General features: G+C 46.3%; 1 protein-coding gene across 3 annotated transcripts in view; it reads right to left on the bottom strand.

Moving 5' to 3' along the window:
• The window catches only part of IL1RAP (interleukin 1 receptor accessory protein), a 331833-nt gene extending 306835 nt beyond the window's left edge, over positions 1-24998 (bottom strand). For 2 of the 3 annotated variants that reach the window (XM_075340481.1, XM_075340480.1), the window contains exon 1: positions 24713-24998. The gene's annotated coding sequence lies outside the window, so the exon portion shown is untranslated. The remainder of the gene's footprint in view (positions 1-24712) is intronic. The other variant, XM_075340479.1, reaches the window with a different exon arrangement.
• Positions 24999-25207: the final 209 nt, after the last annotated feature.

Below are 25207 nucleotides of genomic sequence, written 5' to 3'. Positions count from 1 at the left end.
GTGATCATCTTCTCATTCCACTAGGCAGCGCAGGTTAACCCTTTTCTTTCTTCCCTTCGCATATTGACAACAAGCAAAAAGCCCAATTTTCAGCAAAGAATCTGGGACGACACACCTCATAGGTCAACATAGAAACTAGCATGGGTAGAAGATTTCATTCAGCTTAAATAGAAGGGGAACAGATGTGATTGGTCTCCCTACCACATGTGATCAATTTACCAAGTAGACTAGCAGAGATTAGCTCCCACTAGCCTCAGCACACAGCAGGTCAACACCCATTGATCCCAGACAGCAGAGAAACCATCGGGTGGAGTGTCAGAACCTGCAATGTGAACAGAGCCTGACACTACTATGTCAGTCAGCAAAGGTTGTACAAAACTCCGTGTGACATCCAGGTCCTTAGGCAGTACAGTGTAACCAAAAATTACTACCACCAAAACCTACTATGACCCAGGTCTAAGAAATAACAATTGATTTAGCCTATTGCTGGCATAAGTATCATTGCTACTGCTGTCTCACTCTTGTGATCCTCACCTAGTGTACATGAGCAAATTTATTCAAGTAGAATTTAATTCTTGAATTTGCAAAAATCCGTATTATTCAAAGTACAAATTTTTCTTTTGCAAAGCGATTTTCCCTGTAAATCTACAAGATTTGTTCAATTTAAATCTTGGCAGATTTGATCATTTAAATCCAAAATCAATTGTGTTTTAGATTCAACAGGCATTTTAAGTACCCTAAATACATTAGATGACTTTAAGACAAATGATCATTCAGCTAACAGCCATCACCCCATAACTCCATACATAGGACAGCGCAGCTTTTTCTCAGAAAACAAAAAAGGATCATCCATTAGAAATCCAAATATTAGAATATTATCCAATAAGAATACTTCTCCCTTCAGACATCATTGGAGAATAGGTTGGCCCCCATACTTAGTAGACTGTTAACCAATCCTACATATAGGAGCAGGTCACAAGACTTTAGTCTAATATGTATGGGAGCTATAGAAAAAAAAATATATCAAAATACAAAACATATTTGATTTCAAGGCTAACAAGTTTCTTCAGTCTCCTAATAAAATTTTGATCTGTACTTTGTGTATCTAATATAAAGTCACCAGAAAGGGAGATGGTGCAAACCCATTTCCAGGCACTGTATGAGTCAGGTGATTCTTCACCATAACAATTGGTTAAGCATTCCAACTCCAAATACCAAATTAGCCAGATAGGCTATCACAATTCCTACGTTACTACCCTTTTCGTAGTACCCCTGCCCAGATAATCAGTAAGTGACCTTGACAAAGTGATCCAGCTCATCTACTTGATTGTCAGTGAGGCCTGCAACCCATCGTTATGTTTGATTTGCTGGGTCCTTCTAGCAACAAAATGAAACTGCAGAGCTGATAGCCCGCACCCAGAGATGCATACATTGTCACTGTGATAAAATATTAGTACTAAAGCTATATGACAGCATCAGCCATCTGTTTGGGAGATAGTAACTGAAGCCGTGACAAACCAACCATGATATGTATAATGCTAACAGTTCAATAGACATCACTCACATCTGGGAATAAAATATTAATTCTGCATTGCTAAGTTCTATTTAGAAAAGGGAGGAGTGTGTACACTCAAAAGCAAGAGAATGTCCATGTCCTAAGTTTAGAAACCTATGCACCTTATGGTGCGGACTGCTGGACTGATTTTAACACATATCCAAATTCTATAGCAAATGCAAAATTTTAAACTGTATGCAAGTTTTATAGCAAGTGTCCAGTGAACAGTCCTAAGTCATGTACATGTCTTGTGTGTTACATACACTTTAAAAATGTTAACTAAGAACATTGTGTTTTAATCAAAAAGTGCAAAAGCCACATCAAGGTGTACGTAAATATGGAAGATCCCTACCACTCCCTACGACTTGGGTCTGACCTCTCTGAGCCAAACCAGGCCTCATCTGAACCTTTAGAAATGAAAGGAAACCAGGCATCTTTACATAAATTTGATAAAAGGTTTATGAAACTTTGTTTTTTGTTTTTAGTGGTTTGGCTGTTGTCACAAATGATCCACCTCCTTCCCCATGCCACTCCCATAGTACTGTTTGATGGGAACCACCCGAGAAAGGACCTTGCATGTGTAGGTCTTCAATATTGCGCAGGATGAAGTAGGACAGCTCAGGCGCCATCACTCATGACAAAGGGGGTGGTTGGGGCAAGTTTTTTGACAACAGATAAACTACTTAACTTACTTGGCATGGCATGACACTTGACCATCAACAGCCTAAGTTGCATGTAGAGTAAAAATTCTATTTTTCAGCAATGGAACTTTAATAGGCAAGACAAGATTTCATAGGTCCGTTTAAAAAAATGAATACGTAACACGATCCGTTTTGACCATCCGAGTAGTCATCTTTGTGTATGTATGTGTCATCTGTTCGCTATCCATGTGCATGTGTGTGCCGTCCAAGTGGCACTTCATGGGGGAAAAAAAAAACCGCAAGACACTGAAATGAATGATATTTTGTGTGCTAAACACATCCAAAGATAGATTTTACAGCTATTAGCCAAAAGAAATTGTGAGGTAGCGTGGTCGGCTGCGCAGCAGAAGACACGGGATCCAGGCATTAAGGTTCACAGCACACGGTTTTAATCCAAACAAAAGTCCACAACAATATACATGTGCCTCTCCAGCAGAGAGCTCAGGGAGTTCTGTCCACTCCCCCACACCCGGCACACCTGCCCTTGTTCCTGATTCCATTTAACCCTTCCTTCAGCCTGCAGGGAAACAGCATTAACCCTGGAGTGGAGTTACTTTCTATCATGGAGTGAGCACAACCGGGGCGAGACATACCGGCCGTCATAGATAACCCCGGTCACAGTCTCACATACCCCCCCCCCCCCTCAGTTCAAGCGAGCGGGGTTGAACTCCTGCCATCAAACACGGGCCGCGGGACAAGGCATCGGCGTTGCCCTGCAACCTACCGGCCCGGTGTTCAACCGTAAACCGGAAGTTCTGCAGAGAAAGGAACCACCGGGTAACCCGGGCATTCCGTTCGTTGGCGGACCTCATCCAGACCAGTGGAGAGTGATCCGTCACCAAGCGAAACTGCCGTCCCAGCAGGTAATAGCGTAGGGACTCCAAGGCCCACTTGATCGCCAGGCACTCCTTCTCCACTACGCTATAATTCCGCTCGGGAGGGGTGAGCTTCCTACTTAAGAAGGTGACGGGGTGTTCCACCCCCTGAACCACCTGAGACAACACTGCCCCCAGGCCGACTTCTGAGGCGTCAGTCTGTACTATGAACTCCTTCCGGACATCAGGGTGTACAAGAACGGGCTGTCCGCACAGGACCCCCTTCAGGGCCCGGAAGGACTCCTCGGCCTGCGGAGTCCAGCGCACCATGGTGGACTTCTTGCCTTTGAGAAGGTCCGTCAAGGGGGCTGATAGTCCCGCAAAATCCTTTACAAACCTCCTGTAGTACCCCACGATACCCAGGAAGGCCCTAACCTGCTTCGTGGTCAGGGGTCTAGGCCACTTCTGGATCGCCTCAACCTTGTTAATTTGGGGCTTAATCACTCCTTGGCCTATCACGTAGCCCAAGTAGCGGGCTTCCGTGAGTCCCAACGCACATTTCTTGGGATTGGCTGTCAATCCGGCTGTTCGAAGCGCGTCCACCACCGCTTGTACCTGTTCCAAGTGGGTCTGCCAATCGGAGCTGTAAATAATGATGTCATCAAGGTACGCTGATGCATACGCCTGGTGGGGTTCCAGCACTAAGTCCATCAACCTCTGGAACGTAGCCGGAGCGCCATGTAACCCAAAAGGCAAGACAACATAGTGGAAGAGACCCTCCGGCGTAACAAAAGCGGTTTTCTCCTTGGCGGACTCAGTCAGTGGCACCTGTCAGTACCCCTTGGTCAGGTCGAGCGTGGTAAAATATCGCGCCTGTCCCAGCCTATCAATCAGCTCATCCACCCGGGGCATGGGGTAGAGATCGAACTTGGATATTTCGTTCAATCTCCTAAAGTCATTGCAGAACCTTAAGGAGCCATCGGGTTTTGGTATTAGGACAATCGGACTAGCCCATTCACTCCGGGATTTTTCGATGACCCCCAGGCGTAACATTGTCTTTACTTCCTCCGATATGGCTTGTCGTCGAGCCTCCGGTACCCGGTATGACTTCAGGCGTACCTTCAAGTGGGGCTCGGTGACAATATCATGTCGTATCAGACTGGTCCTACCGGGCAGCTCGGAGAAGACATCGGGGTTCTGCTGAACCAACCGTCTGGCCTCTCGCCTCTGAGTCTTGGTGAGGGCTTCTCCAATCCTTACTTCCGGTTCGTCCTCTCCGGAGGTCGCTGGAGCCGGATGTGAACGACCCGAAGAGGAGGGAGGTGGGGAAAAAACAGCCATCAGGCTTTCCCGTTCCTGCCAAGGTTTTAATAGGTTGACATGGTATATTTGTTCAGGTTTCCGCCTACCGGGCTGCAATACTTTATAGTTAACCACCCCGACTCTTTCCTTTATCTCGTAGGGGCCTTGCCACTGAGCCAGGAATTTACTCTCCGCCGTGGGGATTAATACCAACACCCGATCCCCGGGTTTAAAGGTCCGCACGGTGGCTTGTCTATTGTAGCGGCCGCTTTGCGCGGCTTGAGCCTCCTGTAAATGCTCCTTCACAATTGGCATGACCGCGCTTATGCGGTTCTGCATACCCAAAATGTGTTCAATCACACTTTTATGGGGGGTGGGCTCTTGCTCCCATGTTTCCTTTGCCAGGTCCAACAATCCCCGGGGATGTCGCCCGTATAACAATTCAAAAGGCGAAAACCCCGTGGATGCCTGTGGCACCTCACGGATGGCAAACATCAAATAGGGAAGCATCATATCCCAGTCTTTCCCGTCTTTTGAAATCACCCTTTTGAGCATGGTTTTCAGGGTTTTATTGAAACGCTCGACTAAACCGTCCGTTTGAGGATGATACACAGACGTACGCAACTGCTTGATCTGGAGTAGCCGGCATAGCTCTTTGGTCACTTTAGACATGAACGGGGTCCCCTGATCCGTAAGGATCTCCTTGGGCAACCCCACCCGGCAGAACACAGCAAACAACTCCCGAGCTATAAGCTTTGCTGCAGTATGTCTGAGAGGTATCGCCTCGGGATACCGGGTGGCATAGTCAACGATCACTAGGATGTGTTGGTGCCCTCGAGCGGACTTTACGAGGGGCCCCACCAGATCCATCCCTATCCGTTCAAAAGGGACTTCTATAATGGGTAACGGTACCAACGGACTGCGAAAACGGGTCAGGGGTGCGGTAAGCTGACACTCCGGGCAGGTTTCGCAGAACCGTTTTACCTCCCCAAAGACCCCGGGCCAATAGAACCTTTGCAATATTCGCTCCTGCGTTTTCTTGACCCCTAGGTGGCCACTCATCAGGTGTTTATGAGCCAAGTCGAGGACCCACCGGCGATGCGGCTGGGGCACCACCAACTGTTCTACCCCCACGCCCCGTATTTCATCTACCCGGTAGAGTAAATCTTGCTTAAGAGCGAAATGGGGGTACCTTACCTGGGCACCAGGCAGCTGTGCCACCCAGTCAACTACTGTCACCCGACTCCGGGCATGTATTAACGTAGGGTCCTGGAGTTGGGCTGTCCCAAACGTATCCGGGGACGCCTCCAACTCCGGGATGGGCTTGACCATCTCAGCCTCTCCTGCCAATACCTCTAGGGGTGACCTATCGGGTTCACACTCTGTCCCTATCATGGGGACCCTTACGGCAGGCGTCCCGGATTCAGGATTGTAGGGCTCAGGTCCCGGACTGACCAATATCTGAGGGGTCTTAGGGGGTCCCCTCCATAAAGTCCAAAAATAGGGCAGATCCCTTCCTAGGATCACGTCATAAGGAAGAGTGTTAAGAAGTCCCACCTCATGTTGCACCTGACCGCAAGGTGCTGTGATGGTGACAATCCCCGTGGGATAGTCTCGGCGGTCCCCATGTATGCAAACCACCCCCACGGTACGTCCTGTGGCCTTTACTTTAGCCCTCAAGGTGGATCGCACAAGGGTCACTAAGCTTCCGGAATCCAACAATCCTGTAACCGGACATCCATTCACCTGTATTTGGTACAAGTGGGGCTCCGTCTCTGGGGAGACCAGGTCAGCGGTACACACCACCTGAGCATACATTGAACCCCGCCGAGTAACCCCACAATCCATGGGCTCCGTGGTGAGTGGACACTGGGCTTCCATATGTCCCACCCGCTGGCACCGCCAACATCTAATGGGGACGGAAACCCCCTTGACGGGTTGTCGTTTAGGGTACAGTACCTTCCGGACCTCAGGAATGGCGGCCGCAGCCTCAGACGGGACGGTAGAGGACTCCTGCACCGTTGTCAGCGGTGGGTCCTTGGCCCTAGGCTTGGAGGGGCCGGACCGACGGGCGGTACGCAAAGTCTCAGTGTCCCGTATCAAGTCCTGCGTAGCCACATGCCGCTCTACCAGGGACACTAATTGGTCCAGGGTACTCGGGTCACCCTGTCCTACCCACCGTTGAACGGTGACGGGTAAAGTGCGCACAAAACGATCCACTACTACCCTTTCCACCATTTGCGCCGGGCTCAGAGTGTCAGGCTGCAACCACTTTTTTACAAGATGCAACAAGTCATAGGCCTGGGAGCGTACGGGTTTGGCTTCCTCATAGAACCACTGATTTACCCGCTGAGCCCGCACATAGGTATTCACCCCCAACCGAGCCAGTATTTCGGCTTTCAGGGTCACATAGTCAATGGCGTCCTCGGTACAGAGGTCCAGGTATGCTTTTTGGGGTTCCCCCGTCAGATAGGGCGACAATACCTCAGCCCACTGGGGGGTCGGCAGCTTTTCCCGCTCGGCCACCCGCTCAAACACCACCAGGAACGCTTCCACATCATCCCCCGGGGTCATCTTTTGCAACGCTTGTCTCACCGCTTTCCGGACGCTGCCGTCGTCACCCGGTCCCGGGGTTGTTGCTGCCGGTCCAGCACGGATCGACTTGGCCAGGAGAACCATCTGTTCTTGGTGCCTTTTTTCCTGCATTTGCAAGGATTGCTGCTGACGTTCTAACGCCCGGAGCAGGTGTGCATTGGTCTGTTGCTGCTGTGCATTAGCCTCTTGTAGCTGTGCATTAGTCTGTTGCTGCTGCCTTAGTATGTCCTCCATGGCGTCGCCGGGTTTGGGCTGTAGTATAGCCGCTCGAATCCAGGATAGGCTACTGGGTCACCAGGGATGGATGCTACACCTCACCGGCTGTCATGCCCGCCGATTCTCCACCATATGTGAGGTAGCGTGGTCGGCTGCGCATCAGAAGACACGGGATCCAGGCATTAAGGTTCACAGCACACGGTTTTAATCCAAACAAAAGTCCACAACAATATACATGTGCCTCTCCAGCAGAGAGCTCAGGGAGTTCTGTCCACTCCCCCACACCCGGCACACCTGCCCTTGTTCCTGATTCCATTTAACTCTTCCTTCAGCCTGCAGGGAAACAGCATTAACCCTGGAGTGGAGTTACCTTCTATCATGGAGTGAGCACAACCGGGGCGAGACATACCGGCCGTCATAGATAACCCCGGTCACAGTCTCACAAAATAAATTGAAGGAAAAAAAAAAAAAAAACAATGTGGGTCCCACAGCACCCCCCTATCCCCATCCCACCTCATTTTTGATAACCAGCAAAGGTAAAGCAGGCAGGTGGGGGCTGGTAGTATCAGGCTGGGAAGGTCCATGATTAATGGGCCTTTCCCAGCCTAAAACTACCAGCCCCCAAAAATGGCGCATTACATTAGATGCTTAAATTCTGGAGCTTTATCTTGGCTCTTCCCAACTGCCCTGGCGCACTGGCAATCGGCGCATTACATTAGATTATTAGTTATTATTATTAGATGCATGAATTCTAGAGCTTTACCTTGGCTCTTGCCAACTGCCCTGGTGTGGTGGCAACCGGGTAATGATTTATGGGGTTGATGTCAACTGTCATCAAGCGCTGGTGTTCATAATGGAGAAGTGTTTATCAGACACCCCCATTACTAACCCAGTAAGTGAAAAGTAAAAAAGACACATAAAAAAATCTTTACTTCAATAAAAACTCCCTAAGACTTTCCCTCGTTTACCATTTTATACAAAAAAGCCAGCTTACCATAGCCAAGGGAACCCACCGCAGTCCATCGAATCCTTAATTGCCAGGAATCGCCTGTAAACGAAGTCTATTGAGTGTCAGAACGATGCTCCATTGACTTTGTTCGTCAGAATCCCTGACTACGTCAGACCAGCTAGTAATTATTATATTTCTTTTGAATAAAGTGGTGAACGAGGGTAAGTGACTTGCTTTATTTCTGTGTTTGTATGTTTGTTGGGGGTTTCTCAGATAACCTTTTTTGGACTGCAATAAATTTGTTGGACTACGGTGGATTCCCTTCTCCTTTACTGTTTTTCGCTATGCAGTGATGCCTAATTCACCTGTGTACAGCCTACCTTACACCACGACTGGCATGGCCTTCAGACAACACAGAGCTGGCATAACAAATCCAGAACGAAAATGCATAAGACAACAGTTACAGTGTAAAATTGGATAGAATGAGCAAATGGAATAGGACAGCTTTTATATGCTGGCAGCAGCCCTGTAAGGCAAAGCACTCATGAGAAATAGGAAGCAATGTAATGTCCGTCCCTCTACCTTATTACACCGGGAGTTACAATCTATAAAGAGTATTCTCACTTGTGTTGACTACATCAGGTTGCATTTTGAACACGCCCCATCACATGAAAAGTTACGTCATACCGGTCAGAAGTCCGTACACTCTAGCATCTATAATAATACTTGTGCTAATTCTAACAGAGGGAGGGGATAACTATGAATATATTATCTGATCCTCAGCTGCTGTCACTCAACAAGCTGCTCATTTTATAAACTTTACTTTCTAGGATTTCAAAACCTAAACATCCGAGCTGATCACTACAGGTATGTATAGAATCAGCCTGATAGTGCCAGTATAGCACTGGCTTTAGGTTATATACGAAAATCCCGGTGATTGGTTCTCTTTAAAGATGCCCTCTGTTTCCCCAAGCCTTGAATAGCATGCATACCAATTTTCAGCCATTTCTGACCACTGGGTCAGTCTGCACACAGCTCCAAACACCTTAGGTTATTTTATGGCCACCTTTAAGCTGGCTTTACACGCTGCAATGTATCTTACAATGTGTCGGCGGGGTCACGTCGTAAGTGACGCACATCCGGCATCGTAAGGTACATTGCAGTGTGTAACAGCTACATGCGATTGCGACTGAACGGTAAAACGTTCATCGCACGCACGTCGTTCATTCCTCATGGATTGAACGTCAGATTGTTCATTATACCCGGGGTAGCACACATTGCAGTGTGTGACACCCCGGGAACGATGAACAGATCTTACCTGCGTCCTGCAGCTCCCGGACGGTAATGCGGAAGGAAGGAGGTGGGCGGGATGTTTACATCCCGCTCAGCTCCACCCCTCCGCATCTATTGGCCGCCTGACGTCGATGTGACGCCGAACGTCCCTCCCACTCCAGGATACGGACGTTCGCCGCCCACATCGAGGTCGTATGGAATGTAAGTACGTGTGACGGGGGTTAATCGTTTGTGCGACACGTTCAACAAATTGAACGTGCCGCACATACAATGAGGGCGTTGCAAATCGCATATGATATCGTATGCGAAATTGCAACGTGTAAAGCTGGCTTTATATATTTACATATATTTCATTTATTTATTTTTAAAATGGTTTCTTCTGCAGTACGCAAGTGAAACTTCCCCGGTGCTCTTAGGCAAAGTTCACCTTCTAAGTTTGGCCAAACAATGACGAGGGCACCTTAAAAAAATAAAAAGTAAAAAAATACAAAGTGTGGTTAGGGTCTTTTGGACCCCTCAATCTATAGCTTGTTGCATAAAGAGCCTATTGTGGGCTGATGGGATACAGGCTGCGAGAAAGTCACAAAAACTGGTTTACCCAAGGCTATGCTGTTTTACCATGCTCCAGGATTCTGATAATGACGGAACATAGAAGTAAAGTGGCCTTTCATGTAGCGTTCCCATCTTTAAGGAGGGATGCTTTCAGTAACAAACAATATTGACTGAAATGGAGAGAAAAGTGTAAGGAGGTCATTGATGGTGATTAGAAGACTTCATTTGTCTCTAGAACAAAGAAAAAGTACATTTTTTTCACAGTGTAAGAAAAGGAGAAAAGATCTGAAGTACAAAAAACACCTAGAGCAAGAATACGGTATATTGGAAACACTGAAGCAAACTAAGTTTTAATATTTGGGTGGAATAGTAATTGAAACAATAAAATTTAAAGGGTAACTGTACTCTTAAGTAATTTTTCAAAATAAGCTGTCCTGTGTGTATATAAGGAATAGCACTACAGTATATCTGGCCATTATGTAACCTGTACCCTGATTTTTCACCAATTTCCCTCTGCAACTTGAAAACTACTGGGAGATAATAGGAGGTAACGAGCTGCTGTGAGCTCACCTACACAGCACAACACACAGGTATGGATTCCTGCACTTTATTCATTTTTTACCATATACAGACACAAGCTGCAGCAAAATTGATAATATTATACAGCAGTACAGAGCAATCTGGATGTGAATCAATTTTGGTCTGAGATTAAAGATTAGAAAGTTCACAACAAGCTTTCTATGTTTTCCTCTACCTGATTCCACTCCCTGCTCCTCACTCTTCCCCTTCCCCTTTTGTCTGAGCAAAACACATTTGAGCGGTCTTTTTCAAAGCGGATGCCATATTCAGGAGGCAGAAGAAGAAATTACTTAGGGTATGTGCACACGATCAGTGTTTGCAGTGTGTTTTCGCTGTATCCAGAATGCTGTGTTACACACTACAAGCACAGTGGATGGAATTTCTAGAAATCCCATTGTAACTGTGCTTGTTTTTCCCACAGCATAATCCGACATGCTGGCTTCCCGAGCCGCAGCATGTCAATTTATGCTGCGGAGTACCGAGTATTCTCCGCAGGGAGCACAGAAAGTCTGCAGCTGCCCAAACTCTGATCGTGGACTCCTGCAGAGAGCACTCGCGGCCCTGCAGGACACGCTACATCCAGGACGCATAACCTTAAAAATGGGGAAGGAAGCTGATATCTCTGATAAAACATATTACAAAAGTTTCTTAAATTTGCGTGTACTATTAATTTATGCAAAGTTTGCTGAAAATACGGTTGCATTTTAAATTGAGAATATCAAATTTAGAAATACAGTTTATCCTCAAACACAATCTTTTCACTGCAGTGTTAAAGTCCCATGACACTTCGGAGGTGCTGTTTCATTAAAGTAAATGGCAGAGCATGTCATTCATGGCATACAGAGTCCTCCAGAGAGTGGTTGCCGAAAAAAGGTAGTATCTCATAAAGTACATTTTCATGCTAAGCTCTCAAGAGAGATCCCACTTTATAGTGTCTATATATATGCTACTGTAACATATGGCGGAGGGTGTCCTAAATGCTTAACCCCCTGTAAGTAAAGTACACCTATCTTAACGACCTAATTACTTAGGTGTCTTGGCCATCTTTTTTTATACAGTGGAACCTCGCTTAACGAGTAACCCAGTTAGCGAGTATTTCGCCTAACGAGCAAGGCTTTCTGTAAATTTGTAACTCTGTTTACGAGAAAGCCTTGCTGTACGAGTAAAATACTCCCCGCACACACTTCCGGTTCCGTGCATCCACCGCGCTCTAACCCACTCTTGCAGTCCACACAAACACACACAAGCACGCACAAACACACACACAAACAAACACGCACGCACACACACATATTATGCTCACCTTACCTTCCGTTCCCTCGCCGGCTTCCTGGAACTTGCATGTGTTGGGTAACCAAGGCGACCGATGCCGGACTTTCAGCTCCCAACGCGCTGACGTCAAAGGCAGGAGCCGCTTGCCTCTGATTGGCCAGCGCGCTGTCTTTGAGCAGCGGCTGACAGGGGAAGGTCCTCCCTCCACAGGATGTGTATCTGGTAACCATCGCGACGAGGGAGAAACTTCCTCTGTCAGGCACTACTCAAAGGCAGCGCGCTGGCCAATCAGAGGCAACTGGCTCCTGCCTTTGACAACAGCGCGCTGAGTGCGGAAGGTCTGGCATCGGTCGCCTTGGTTACCCGATACACGTCTTGTACGGGTGAACTGCAAGTTCCAGGAGACTGGCGAGGGAACGGAAGGTAAGGTGAGCATAATCTGTGTTTGTGCGTGCGTGTTTGTGTGTGTTTGTGCGTGTTTGTAAGTGTGTGGAATGGCACAATAGGGCACCAAGATGGGAGATTTAACAAGTTGTAGAACGAATTGTCTGCATTGCAATGATTTCCTATGGGAAATCTTGCTTTGCTGAACGAGTAACTTGGCTAACAAGCACAGTCCCAGAACGGATTGTTCTCGTTAACTAAGGTTCCACTGTATATTCAAATGATTGGTATCTTATAATCTGGCAGATACAGCTCTGGCAAAACTTTAGGGACCACTGCAAAATTTTCAGTTTTTCTGATTTTTCTCTTTATAGGTACTGTATATTTTTGAGTAAAACGTAAACTGTTTTTTTATTCTATAAACTACTGACAACGTCTCCGAATTACCAAGCAATAAATTTTGTATTTATTTTCTGAAAATGAGAAATGGTCAAAATAACAAAACAATGCATTGCTTTCAGACCTCAAATAACGCAAAGAAAACAAGTTAATAATCATTTAGAAACAACACTACTAATGTTTTAACTCAGGAAGAATTCAGAAATCAATATTTTGTGGAATAACCATGACTTTTAATCACAACTTTCATGCGTCTTGGCATGCTTTCCACCAGTCTTTCACACTGCTTTTGGGTGACCTTATGCCACTCCTGGTGCAAAAATGTAAGCAGTTCTTCTTTATTTGATGGCTTGTGACTATCCATCTTCCTCTTGATTACATTCCAGAGGTTTTCAATGGGGTTCAGGTCTGGAGATTGGCCTGGCCATGACAGGGTTTTGATGTATGGTTTTTCATCCACACATTGATTGACTTAGCTGTGTTCCATGGCGCATTGTCCTGCTGGAAAAACCTGTCCTCAGAGTTGGGGAACATTGCCTGAGCAGAAGGAAGCAACTGTTTTTCTAGGATAACCTTGCATGTGGCTTGAGCCATACATCCTTCGCAAAGTTTAATCTGCCCAATTCCAGCCTTGCTGAAGCATTCCCAGATCATCACCGATCCACCAAATTTCACAGTGGGTGCAAGACACTGTGGCTTGTACGCCTCTCCAGATCTCCGTCTAACCATTAGATGACCAGGTGTTGGGCAAAGCTGAAAACTAGATACATCAGAGACTACCTTACTCCAGTCCTCTACGGTCCAATCCTTATGGTCTTTGGCAAACTTCAGTCTGGCTCTTCTTTGCTGCTCATTGATGAAAGGCTTTTTCTAGATTTAGATGACTTGAGCCCTGCCTCTAGGAGCCTGTTCCGAATTGTTCTTGCCATGCACGTCACACCAGCTGCCATTTGCCAATGCTTTTGTAGGTCACTGTTATGGGCAGCTTAATCACCAGACCTGGACCTCATTGAAAACCTCTGGAATGTAATCAAGAGGAAGATGGATAATCACAAGCCATCAAATAAAGAAGAACTGCTTAAATGTTTGCACCAGGAGTGGTCACCCAAAAGCATTGGAAAGACTGGTGGAAAGCATGCCAAGACGCATGAAAGCTGTGATTAAAAAATAGGGTTTTGCACAAAATATTGATTTCTGAACTCTTGCTGAGTTAAGACATTAGTATTGTTGTTTCTAAATGACCTGAACTTGTTTTCTTTGCATTATCTGAGGTCTGAAACCAATGCATTTTTTTTAATTATCTTGACCATTTCTCATTTTCAGAAAATAAATCCAAAATGAATTGCTTGGAAATTCGGAGACATGTTGTCAGTAGTTTATAGAATAAAACAACAATTTACATTTTATTCAAAAATATACCTATAAAGAGAAAAATCAGAAAAACTGACAATTTTGCAGTGGTCTCTTAATTTTTGCCAGAGCTATATATATAAAAATGTGTTCCCAGGAAGACAAGGATAAGTAGTTTAACATTCAACACTAAAATTAGGTTATAAATAACATTTTTAATGAGTCTATGTATGGTGTTAAAAGCAAAAAATTCATTGGATGATTTGTTAATCTCTAAGAATGAATTTGACTTTATGTATCTTAAACACCCACGAATAGCTACATTTTATTCACTTCCTAAGATACATAAAGGGGTGGTGCCTTTGAAAGGCCGGCCTATAGTCTCGGGCATAGAAGCACTGTGTCAGAATGTAAGTGTATACCTGGACAAACTGTTGCGCCCGTTTGTGACATCTTTACCATCGTACATTAGGGATACTGCTGACCTTATTGGGAAGTTGGAAGGAATTTGTGTGGAACAGGGCACCATCTTAACATCTATAGATGTGGAGGCCCTGTACAGCAGTATCCCTCATGAGAAGGGAATTGAGGCAGTAGAATATTTCCTTAAGAGTAGGGGGAGTCATCTTGGACCCCATAACACCTTAATTATTAAACTACTGAGGTTTGTCCTGGGGCACAACTACTTCCTGTTTGACAGGAAGTTCTACCATCAACTCAGGGGCACAGCGATGGGGAGCCCTTGTGCTCCCACATACGCTAACTTGCTCCTGGGTTGGTGGGAGGACACAGTTGTTTTCAGGGATGAGGATGTCATCTGGACCCCCAGGATCTTATTCTGGGGGAGATATATCGATGACATCCTCATCCTTTGGTCGGGTGATCAAAACTCCTTCAGGGCCTTTGTTGGACACCTTAATTTGAACAACCTGAACCTTAGGTTTACTTCGGAGATAGGGGGGGATAGGATTTCCTTTTTGGATTTGTACATCAAGAGGAATCGAGACGGCTATTTGGATACCACCATCTACAGGAAACCCACGGCAACAAATAGTTTGCTACGATGGGAGAGCTGCCACCCTACTAGCCTGAAGAGAGGAATCCCCAAGGGACAGTTCCTTCGACTTCGGAGGAACTGTTCCAGTTTGGGAGATTTCCAGGCACAATCTAATAACCTTAAGCGTAGGTTCAGAGATAGAGGCTACCCAGTGGGAGTGATTGATGAAGCATATAGGGTCGCAAAAGGAAGAAACAGGACCGAGTTAATTGTGCCACGCCAGAAAGTACAAAACGATGGGTTGACAAGATTGATTGGGACCTATGACGACCAGACTGATAAGATCATGGATATTTTAAGGCGGCACTGGGACATTCTTCGGGCAGACCCAGATTTGACAGACACCCTAACTACAAAACCCTCAGTCACCTTTAGGAGAGGGAGGTCAATAAGGGACCACCTGGTCCATAGTCACTTTGAACAACCTAAATCGGCAGGGACCTGGCTAGACAGGAGACCGATTGGGACCTTTAGGTGTGGGACCTGCAGTTTTTGTAGGTATATTGACCCCTCTAAAACCTTTGCAAGTGCAGCGACAGGGAGAGTTTTCTCTAACAGGGATTTTGCGAATTGCAAGACCACTGGAGTAGTCTACATGTGCACCTGTCAGTGTCCCAAAAACTATGTGGGGAAAACAAAGAGAGAATTAAGAGTAAGGATCGGAGAGCACATGGGGGACATTCTCCACAAAAGGGACACTGCACTTGCCCGACACATGGTCCAATACCATAATGGGGATAAGAATATCCTATTTAAGGTAATTGAGACCGTCCAAAAAAATGAGAGGTTGGGTGATTGGAATAGGTTAATTCTCCAAAGGGAAACGAGGTGGATTTATTTGCTACGCAGTATGTCCCCAGATGGGATTAATGAACAACTAAATTTCACCAGTTTCATCTAACCCTCATGTAAATGGTTCATGGTGGTTTGGGAACCGACTTTTTACACCCATATGGGATGTGGTATGGAGCGGAGCTGATTTTTATGCCTATGTGCTTATTGTCCCTATAGGACGAGCTATGGTTTACTTTCTGACGATATAATGATATCGCACTGTCTCTATCCATATGAATAGCCCTATCTTACTCATGAGTCACGTGACTGGCCTTCACTACAGGCGACGCTTTTGTTGTTACGAGGGCGCTCCTTGCAAAGGGAGCGCAGTGTGCGTTCGTAAAGTCATGTGATCCGCCAATTACCCTCCCTCACCATGTGACCCTCTGTTTTCCATGTGGGCGTTCCTGACAGATGGAACGCAATGTGCGGTCCATATGCCGGAACTTCCGGTGTGGCGTTGGAGGCCTGGAACTGTAGCAAGGCCTGGTGGGAAACATTGACTTCCGGTCCTACGTCACTGAGACTTCAAACCGGAAGTGACCTCCGGCAGAATGGCGCGGTTTGTGAAAGAATCATGGACAGTAAGTCTCATGAGGGCGGGGCAAAATGGCGTCTATAGAGTTGATATAAGTGGAGGTGATGGGTGGCCTAATGGGGCATTCACCTCTGTTACCACGATTGAGCTAGGACCCAGATTCCTGTGGTCCAGAGTGGCGTTACCAGGCACAGCAACCGTTTCTCCATTGTGAGATCGGCTTTACAGATTGAAAATCTCCTGATGAACCCCCAGACATCCTGAGGGAGAAACGCGTAGAGATATGCTGAGATATGCTGAGATGATATGCTTATTGACACGATAAGTACTTTAATCATTATAAGAATAGTATTATGATATAACCTTATTTAAGGGGTATAATGAGTACTTCATTCTGAACGTGCCAAATATTTTATTTGAGATTGGTGTGCAGTTATATTGATATTCCCCTAGGATGGAAGCATAGCCTTCCTCCCTTAAGGAAAGTAGTGTATCTTGGGCCTATTTTTGAGAGGGAGACCACTTTACCTGTATTTACATTTGAGAGTGGTTTTCTTTGACGATGTGGGTCTGTGTCCTATGGGATAGGAGTACCTTCTGATTATCAAGGGAATTATGTGATTACAGTTCACCCCCATAGGGGAACCACTTGACATCAGATATATGTTGAATTGACATGTATTAACAATACGGAGTGGTTACCCATACCCGTTAGGCTTGGTTCCTTGGGAATAAGAGTACTATTGGTCATCCTTTTGGGAATAAGGTGTCCCTTGATTGGGGAACTTTTTGATCTTATATGTATTAACAAAACTGCATACCAGACTTTTTAGGGTTTTTGACCTGCACATTTATTCACGTACACTTTCTTGGTGATGGTGGTTTTATGGTTGGAGGGACAGTAAGGGACAGCCGCCGAGGAGCGGGGGCACCGAGTACATTAGGGTGTTTACACTCCGCTGGTAGGTAGGGGAAACTCATAGGGCTGGTACAGGCCCCCTCCCTCCCCTGCCTATATCCTCAACATCGACATCTGGCGCACGTGTCTTCCCCCCTATACACCCGCCCAACCACTTTAAGTGGCTATTCCTCTCTTGACTGCACTGACAGTTTTTTAGAAATTGACTAATAAAGATTGATATTTTAAAATAGGAATTTTTTCATGGTTTTGTTGTCGATTGGGTTCCTCCCTGTATTTTGAATTTGAGGTATAAAATTGATATGGCTGGCTTTCTGTCAGCTCCGCTGAACACGTCTGATTGGATGAGTGATGTGGAAGAGGTGTTCTCAGAGGCATCTGAACTGAGCAGGACCTTGGCTAAACCTAGCATCAAAAATATTTTTTCGGATCTATTGGCATGCTATAAAAACCACCTGAAATCTTGGTGGGAGGTGAGATCGTTAGAGCATTATATTAAGAGTGGCATTGTTCCAAGAGGCCTTAGGATCCCTCTTACACCAGCACCGAGGTCAAGAACCCAGACATTGTTAGATAAGTGGCGTAAGGAATCAATAGCATCATCGATCCGTTTTATGATAATCCTCTTGGAGGAGGAGAGATTGACTCTAGAGGAATCATCTAAAAAACTTGAGAGCCAAATTGAGAAGGCTCGTGAATATAAATCTGACTCAGACTTTAGTAACAAAGAAATTACACTTAAAACTACAGTAGATAAATATCAGCAGGAACTGAAGGAGAGAAAACATAGACATTACATACGGGACCTGGCTGATTTTAAGGATAATAAAGCCTATCCTAGTTTAGAGTCATACGAACACGTAGGTGATCCCTCCTCCTCAGACGCAGAGAATTCGGACACTGAGTTTCGGACAAGAGAGGGTTCATTTAGAACAAATAGAGGTAGAGGTCAATTCAGGAGGTATAAAAATAAGAACAAAAAATGGGAAGAAAAAAGGGGGAATCAGAGATTCCCGGCAGTTGGAGCATCCCTGGGGGAGCCTGCTGCTCTATCTTCATCCTCCACCTCATCCTCGGGTCCGGCCTCTTTTTTAGAGGGGACAGACGGTATGTCATACCAACTACGCACACGACTAGTGGGGGTACAGAAAAAATAGTAGGGGCAGGTATAGAGGAGGATAGGCAACGAATTATTAACCTATCCTCTTATGCCCTGTCTATTAATGAAGAGAGGGTCCTGGCTGCTGGCCTTTCATTTGTTCCGACCACACGGTGTGATCCGTTTATATGGATCAAGGACATCAATTTGTTTCTTAGGAAACTCAAGTGGAAGAAACACTTTGTCATCAGTGATAGAATTAAATGCCAACAATTGGGGATTCCCCTGGAGTCACTCAATGATGTTAGGGTTCTAGCTGGACTTGCAGAGGAGAGTGACCGTGAAATTGGTGAAGGCCCTTATTCGGACCTAAAACCTAAGAGCCTACGACTACCACCCTTGGGAGAATGTAGTAATATTGACATATTTGCCAAACTGGTTTCGGCTGAGATCAGTAAGATTAATCCAAGAAGGGGGAGATCTGATACCAACCTTGGACCACTAGAGAAGGATGCACTATTGTCTCTTGAAAAAAACAGAAACATCATAATAAAGCCCTCCGATAAGGGGGGGAACACTGTGATCCTTGATGTGGGAAAATACAAGGATATGTGCTTCTCTATTCTCCACGATTCTGCCACGTATGAGGTACTGAGGGGGGATCCCACTAAAGACTATGCCTATAAACCATTGGAGATTTTGACACATGCATTGGATGATTTGTTAATCTCTAAGAATGAATTTGACTTTATGTATCTTAAACACCCACGAATAGCTACATTTTATTCACTTCCTAAGATACATAAAGGGGTGGTGCCTTTGAAAGGCCGGCCTATAGTCTCGGGCATAGAAGCACTGTGTCAGAATGTAAGTGTATACCTGGACAAACTGTTGCGCCCGTTTGTGACATCTTTACCATCGTACATTAGGGATACTGCTGACCTTATTGGGAAGTTGGAAGGAATTTGTGTGGAACAGGGCACCATCTTAACATCTATAGATGTGGAGGCCCTGTACAGCAGTATCCCTCATGAGAAGGGAATTGAGGCAGTAGAATATTTCCTTAAGAGTAGGGGGAGTCATCTTGGACCCCATAACACCTTAATTATTAAACTACTGAGGTTTGTCCTGGGGCACAACTACTTCCTGTTTGACAGGAAGTTCTACCATCAACTCAGGGGCACAGCGATGGGGAGCCCTTGTGCTCCCACATACGCTAACTTGCTCCTGGGTTGGTGGGAGGACACAGTTGTTTTCAGGGATGAGGATGTCATCTGGACCCCCAGGATCTTATTCTGGGGGAGATATATCGATGACATCCTCATCCTTTGGTCGGGTGATCAAAACTCCTTCAGGGCCTTTGTTGGACACCTTAATTTGAACAACCTGAACCTTAGGTTTACTTCGGAGATAGGGGGGGATAGGATTTCCTTTTTGGATTTGTACATCAAGAGGAATCGAGACGGCTATTTGGATACCACCATCTACAGGAAACCCACGGCAACAAATAGTTTGCTACGATGGGAGAGCTGCCACCCTACTAGCCTGAAGAGAGGAATCCCCAAGGGACAGTTCCTTCGACTTCGGAGGAACTGTTCCAGTTTGGGAGATTTCCAGGCACAATCTAATAACCTTAAGCGTAGGTTCAGAGATAGAGGCTACCCAGTGGGAGTGATTGATGAAGCATATAGGGTCGCAAAAGGAAGAAACAGGACCGAGTTAATTGTGCCACGCCAGAAAGTACAAAACGATGGGTTGACAAGATTGATTGGGACCTATGACGACCAGACTGATAAGATCATGGATATTTTAAGGCGGCACTGGGACATTCTTCGGGCAGACCCAGATTTGACAGACACCCTAACTACAAAACCCTCAGTCACCTTTAGGAGAGGGAGGTCAATAAGGGACCACCTGGTCCATAGTCACTTTGAACAACCTAAATCGGCAGGGACCTGGCTAGACAGGAGACCGATTGGGACCTTTAGGTGTGGGACCTGCAGTTTTTGTAGGTATATTGACCCCTCTAAAACCTTTGCAAGTGCAGCGACAGGGAGAGTTTTCTCTAACAGGGATTTTGCGAATTGCAAGACCACTGGAGTAGTCTACATGTGCACCTGTCAGTGTCCCAAAAACTATGTGGGGAAAACAAAGAGAGAATTAAGAGTAAGGATCGGAGAGCACATGGGGGACATTCTCCACAAAAGGGACACTGCACTTGCCCGACACATGGTCCAATACCATAATGGGGATAAGAATATCCTATTTAAGGTAATTGAGACCGTCCAAAAAAATGAGAGGTTGGGTGATTGGAATATGTTAATTCTCCAAAGGGAAACGAGGTGGATTTATTTGCTACGCAGTATGTCCCCAGATGGGATTAATGAACAACTAAATTTCACCAGTTTCATCTAACCCTCATGTAAATGGTTCATGGTGGTTTGGGAACCGACTTTTTACACCCATATGGGATGTGGTATGGAGCGGAGCTGATTTTTATGCCTATGTGCTTATTGTCCCTATAGGACGAGCTATGGTTTACTTTCTGACGATATAATGATATCGCACTGTCTCTATCCATATGAATAGCCCTATCTTACTCATGAGTCACGTGACTGGCCTTCACTACAGGCGACGCTTTTGTTGTTACGAGGGCGCTCCTTGCAAAGGGAGCGCAGTGTGCGTTCGTAAAGTCATGTGATCCGCCAATTACCCTCCCTCACCATGTGACCCTCTGTTTTCCATGTCGGCGTTCCTGACAGATGGAACGCAATGTGCGGTCCATATGCCGGAACTTCCGGTGTGGCGTTGGAGGCCTGGAACTGTAGCAAGGCCTGGTGGGAAACATTGACTTCCGGTCCTACGTCACTGAGACTTCAAACCGGAAGTGACCTCCGGCAGAATGGCGCGGTTTGTGAAAGAATCATGGACAGTAAGTCTCATGAGGGCGGGGCAAAATGGCGTCTATAGAGTTGATATAAGTGGAGGTGATGGGTGGCCTAATGGGGCATTCACCTCTGTTACCACGATTGAGCTAGGACCCAGATTCCTGTGGTCCAGAGTGGCGTTACCAGGCACAGCAACCGTTTCTCCATTGTGAGATCGGCTTTACAGATTGAAAATCTCCTGATGAACCCCCAGACATCCTGAGGGAGAAACGCGTAGAGATATGCTGAGATATGCTGAGATGATATGCTTATTGACACGATAAGTACTTTAATCATTATAAGAATAGTATTATGATATAACCTTATTTAAGGGGTATAATGAGTACTTCATTCTGAACGTGCCAAATATTTTATTTGAGATTGGTGTGCAGTTATATTGATATTCCCCTAGGATGGAAGCATAGCCTTCCTCCCTTAAGGAAAGTAGTGTATCTTGGGCCTATTTTTGAGAGGGAGACCACTTTACCTGTATTTACATTTGAGAGTGGTTTTCTTTGACGATGTGGGTCTGTGTCCTATGGGATAGGAGTACCTTCTGATTATCAAGGGAATTATGTGATTACAGTTCACCCCCATAGGGGAACCACTTGACATCAGATATATGTTGAATTGACATGTATTAACAATACGGAGTGGTTACCCATACCCGTTAGGCTTGGTTCCTTGGGAATAAGAGTACTATTGGTCATCCTTTTGGGAATAAGGTGTCCCTTGATTGGGGAACTTTTTGATCTTATATGTATTAACAAAACTGCATACCAGACTTTTTAGGGTTTTTGACCTGCACATTTATTCACGTACACTTTCTTGGTGATGGTGGTTTTATGGTTGGAGGGACAGTAAGGGACAGCCGCCGAGGAGCGGGGGCACCGAGTACATTAGGGTGTTTACACTCCGCTGGTAGGTAGGGGAAACTCATAGGGCTGGTACAGGCCCCCTCCCTCCCCTGCCTATATCCTCAACATCGACATCTGGCGCACGTGTCTTCCCCCCTATACACCCGCCCAACCACTTTAAGTGGCTATTCCTCTCTTGACTGCACTGACAGTTTTTTAGAAATTGACTAATAAAGATTGATATTTTAAAATAGGAATTTTTTCATGGTTTTGTTGTCGATTGGGTTCCTCCCTGTATTTTGAATTTGAGGTATAAAAATGGTGTTAAAAGCAACCACAAAATTAAACACAGAATTGCCTTAAGAAAAAAAAAAAAGAGCTAACAACCTACGCGTTTCAAAGCTGTGTTTGATCGGTTTTTAATCATGGCTGATTCCTTTCAGGACTTACGCATTTGTGGAATCAGCAGCCCATAATGAAGTCGTGAACTAGGTGAGCTGAACACAACATACACATTTTTCTTTTTTCTGAATAGCTATACATAGTATAGACTCACGGATGCTCAAGTGAGTGACCAACTACCGAAGTAGCCCTCCAGAAGTGAGCAATTATCATACACAGTGAATAGATCATGTCCAAATGACAAAAGTATGGCATTTTCCAAAGGCAGGTGCATCGCTGATAGAGGAGCAGACCACACTTTAATATTCTACTTCACATGGCCTTATCCTATACACGACTGCTCATAAAGAAGCATAGTGCAGCTGCAGCCTTAGAGATCAGCACTTGTATCTTACCAGCAGCGTTATGGAAAAAGTCAGGCTTTTAAGGGAAAGATACGAAAAGCACAAAGATTGCATGGCATTTAAGAAAGCGTGACACACGGGTACAGGAGGCATTGTGACACACGGGTACAGGAGGCATTGTGACACACGGGTACAGGAGGCATTGTGACACACGGGTACAGGAGGCATTGTGACACACGGGTACAGGAGGCATTGTGACACACGGGTACAGGAGGCATTGTGACACACGGGTACAGGGCAGGATCCCACCAAGCAGCAATACAAAAAACAATGCAGAAGGAAGCAAAGTGAAGACTGATGGATTCTGAGACTTCAAGCATTAAAGGAGTGTCACCGATAAGTGCCAGCGAAGGAAATGCTAAATATCCACATGTATATACAACACTAGAAATATCAACACTTATTGTAATATATAAAACTCCATTATTCACACAAAAAAACAATTAAAATCCCCACACGTATCAGCGAGCTTTCCTGGTTGTGGCACATGTTAATGCACACATTACATGGTACAGCGTTATGGCATTATTCTCTGCAATACGTGCGGCCTGTTTGTGTCTACCCAGCACAATGTCCACATCTGTCTGTCAGCACAGTCTGGCATCATGAAACACGGCTGGGAAATATTATCATCCGCTGTATCACTCCAGCAAAACATGAAACTTCAGCGTCCGTTACCGATATTACACATCATATGCAGGAAACAGATGATACCGGGAAGCAGAAGCCAATAGCCCAGGATTTCTCAATGGCCATAAACCTGTGCCAGCCTGCCTGCTCCCTGCCTTAGTCATTCAGACAAGTCGTATTCAGGACACTGCCATCCATCCTGGCCCTGGGAGCTGCCAGCTCTGCCACTGCTGTATAGGGTCAGTGCCCTGCTAAGGGCAGGACACCAGTGCCCATTGGTTACATAGAGGGGCACTCAGTGCACACCAGCTACATAGAGGGGCACTCAGTGCACACTGGCTATATAGAGAAACACTCAGTGCCCACTGGCTACATAGAGGGGCACTCAGTGCACACCGGCTACATAGAGGGGCACTCAGTGCACACCGGCTACATAGAGGGGCACTCAGTGCCCACCGGCTACATAGAGGGGCACTCAGTGCCCACCGGCTACATAGAGGGGCACTCAGTGCCCACCGGCTACATAGAGGGGCACTCAGTGCCCACCGGCTACATAGAGGAGCACTCAGTGCCCACTGGATATATAAACACTCAGTGCCCACTGGCTTCATAGAGGAGCACTCAGTGCCCACTGGATATATAAACACTCAGTGCCCACTGGCTACATAGAGGAGCACTCAGTGCCCACTGGATATATAAACACTCAGTGCCCACTGGCTACATAGAGGAGCACTCAGTGCCCACTGGATATATAAACACTCAGTGCCCACTGGATATATAAACACTCAGTGCCCACTGGATATATAAACACTCAGTGCCCACTGGATATATAAACACTCAGTGCCCACTGGATATATAAACACTCAGTGCCCACTGGATATATAAACACTCAGTGCACACTGGCTACATAGGCACTTCCACACAGCTATCCAGGACGCTGCACAGAAGACAAATCTGCTCCATTCCCCCAGTCTCCCTTGTAAGTAGCAGCACCAGGCGCAGGTCACTCCTGACCACACAGATGCCAGTACTGGGGCTAGTTTACTGGCACCTCCTGCCCACACATACATGTATACACCTCACCTGTGCCAGCTGCTCCCGTCCCCAGTGTATTCAGTAACACACCCTCCGGCTGTGCCCAGCTGTGCTCCGCTCCTCAGTGCAGCCGCCCGGAATGTCAGCCGCAGCCCTGCCGCGGGTCACCCAGACACTTTCCATGACACTTTTCCGTCTCCTGCTTGCCTCTTCTTTGCCCGCTCCTGCAGCACCTCCCTCCTGTCTAGTGATTGGTTCAAACCGGCTGATGGCTGGACCGAAGGAATTCTCCACCCAGCTGCGCGTTAGGGGGAGGCGCTCGGTGGGTGGCGGCTGCTGCAGAACCGGAGCTTCTGGTCAAGTGACGGCTTTTTGACAGAGTTTGTGATTCACGCGGCTCTCAGGAAAGAGGATATTGTGTAACCGGCGGAGGCGACCTCGTTACAGGCTCTGCCATGTGCGAGGGGAATTCGACCGGGTACGAGGGAAGGGGAGCTCAGCCGTGCACAGGGGGCTCTGCCGGGCACGAGGGAAGGGGAGCTC

Source organism: Anomaloglossus baeobatrachus, chromosome 3, assembly GCF_048569485.1.
Source record: "Anomaloglossus baeobatrachus isolate aAnoBae1 chromosome 3, aAnoBae1.hap1, whole genome shotgun sequence".
Taxonomy (NCBI): Eukaryota; Metazoa; Chordata; class Amphibia; order Anura; family Aromobatidae; genus Anomaloglossus; species Anomaloglossus baeobatrachus.
Note: the sequence above shows the minus strand (reverse complement) of the source record. Positions and strands in the feature narration are given on the sequence as shown.